Here is a 2,991-nt window from a genome sequence, read left to right on the forward strand (position 1 = left end):
TGTTATGTGCCAGCTAACTTTTTTAGTGACAGAGACCTAACTTGAAAATTTTTTTCATCCAAAAATATAGAAACACACAATCTACAGAACTAACAATTCATCTCAATTATGTAGGAAAGATATATCTTGTGCCAGGAAATCTTTCCCACCTTTCCACCATGCTTACATATGAAGGCATACACAAAAGATGAAGGCTTACAACAGCTCTAAAACCTGGGAGTGACAGCCAATGGATCATCAAATTTGGAAGACATTTCTGCTGACTACAGGTTAAGAGCTGGATGGAAAGCCTAGTCAAGGGCTCCCTGTATCATGCCACCCATGTGTCAGTCTGCTTTGTTCCCTCCCACTACTGCCTCCCCTGGGGTTCAGAAACATAAGAGCTGTGCCAATTTAAATTCCAGACATCCATCTCTACTTTGTCCTTGCTGCTGTCTCCTAGCCTCTGTCTTTCTTTCTTTCTTTTTTTTTTTTGTTTATTTATTTTTGAAAGAGAGAGTGAAAGTGAGGGAGGGGCAGAGAGAGGGAGAGAGAGAGAGAATCTCAGGGAGGCTCTGCACTGTCAGCTCAGAGTCCAATGCCGGGCCCCATCTCATGACCATGAGATCATGACCTCAGCCAGAATCAAGAGTCCTATGTTTAACTGACTGAGCCACTCGGGCGCCCCTCGCCCCTGTCTTTCTTATCAGTTTTTTCCTTTCTGTAGCCATTCGAAGACTGAATTAAACTCCCCCAGTACAACTCATAGGAAGTGAGGACAGGTATTGGCACTTTCCCCCCAAGGCAGTTTAGTCTTCACAAGCAGAGTAGTTTTGGTGGGATAAAGACAGAAAGAACCCTGCTGGCAATGTTGTTGGGTTCATATATTTCATTTACCTCCTCCGTTCAGAGTGTCAGAGAGTCAGATCATACAGGGAGGCGAGAGCTTTCTGACAGTCCAGTGAATTACAGTAGATGCAAGCCTATAAGAAACTGGGAATTATGTTAAAATCAGGAGCTCTTGACTCTTTACTCTTGCACCAGTGAGACTGACCCTTTAATATGGCAGCCAGAGGCAGAGAGAAAATGCAAGTCCGTGCTCTATAATTGATAGAAAACCAGCCAGAACCTGCAAATCGGGGACTGAGCTCCTCCATTTCTAGTTCAAGATTTCCTCCACCCAGCAATGTTGACAGGTAAAACAAATGAGGCCATGCAGATTCAAAAACAAATGATTCATCTACCCCGACTACAAACGTTCTGGGAAGAGAACCATGAATGTGTAGTACCCAACAGGCTCTCTAGCACTCTCTAGTTCACAGGCTCTGTATGTTCTATTTTATTTCAACCTGGGCCCTTCTTATGATTTCATACATTATCTAATGTATATTTCCCCTTGAGCTGGAGCAAGCTAGAACATGTGTTGCTTCATCCCTGATTGATGCTTCCTTCCTTTGGATGTATGGCTTTTTTTTTTTTTTTTTCCAGTATCATTAACCTTAGGCAGAAGCCCTATGATTGGGATGATGGGTGAGGAAGCTGTGTGGTTGTCTCTGTGGGTTTCTTTGTTCCGTAGTTGAATGCCAATGTCAAATGTATTCTTTATCCACATTACTTGTGTTGTATTCTTGTTTTCCCCAATCCATTGTCTTATTCTTTTATTTTTTTACTCAATAAATGTAATACAAGGTACGCCTGTGTAGCTCAGTTGGTTGAATGTCCAGCTCTTGATTTCAGCTGAGGTCATGATCCCAGGGTCATGGGATCAAACTCCATGTCCACACTTAGCATGGAGCCTGCTTGAGATTCTCCCTTCCTCTCCCTCTGACCCTCTCCCCCACTTGTGCCATCTCTCTCTCCAAAACAAAATAGCTAGCTAGCTAGCTAGCTAGCTAAAACATAAGATTTATCCCAACATACAGCACATACTTTTTACCCATTCATTCTGTATACTTAACATTTAATTTAGGAATTATTGTATTTTCATTGACTGTTTCCCTCCTAAATAATGTTACCCATCAGGTGCTTCGAACAATGTTTTAGCTACAGGTGAGTGAAAGGATTTGAGAAGCAACCAGATGCACAACAGTGGAGCTGGTGGAAACCCACACACCTTTTCTTGACACACATGGGTTCTAAAGAGATCATCCCAGGTTCAAGGTTAAGGAAATAGGGAAAAAATATATATACAGCTGTGAAAAAACAAACAACTAATGCCAAATAAGGAATAAATACATCATGCTATAGAAAAAAAAAGTGAGGCTTCAGAAAATGATTCGTGGCAAGAACCAGAAGAGAACTTTAGAAAACTTTTTGGTATGATTGACAGATTTTAGGAAGGCATGCATCTATGGAATTGGAGCAGAGATCTATGAAAATAAACTGTGATGAGGTGTGAAAGAATTTGAATGAAATATAAAAAGATTTCCAGGGGACTAAAAATATAATATCAAAATTTAAATAGATTTTAGAGGCAGTAAAGAAGCAGAACTGATGCACTGGAAAATTTGATTAGTGATGACTAGGGTGTGTTTCAGCATTTGTCTTAGAATATACAGGAAATAATAAAAGGGAAATCTGCAGCTGTAGAAAACCTAAGAATTATGGTGTTTCTGAGAAAGCAAGCATATTAATTGGCATGAAATTAATAACAAAAGACACAATTAAAGAAAACTTTCTTAACATGGATAGTCACCTGATTACATAGATCAATTTCCAAGAAAAGTAAGCAAAAATTGGCTTGCTAAACAATTATAAAAATAAAAGGTTGAGAAGATAATTCTCTTAGCATTTGGGCAAAAAAAGAAAATCGTTCATTTACAAAGCATAAACAGAGGGTCCCCAGACATTCCTGTTGTATTAAATTTCTGAAGACAAGGAAACCTAGTCTACAGGTTTGAGGGGAAACATATGATTAAAGAATTTCTTGCCCAATCAAGTTGCAAATGCAACAGAAAATCCTTCCTGGCTGTATCTCTGCATATGTGAGCATTGTATGTTTAATATCCAACA

Source organism: Prionailurus bengalensis, chromosome D3 (assembly GCF_016509475.1).
Source record: "Prionailurus bengalensis isolate Pbe53 chromosome D3, Fcat_Pben_1.1_paternal_pri, whole genome shotgun sequence".
Classification (NCBI taxonomy): Eukaryota; Metazoa; Chordata; class Mammalia; order Carnivora; family Felidae; genus Prionailurus; species Prionailurus bengalensis.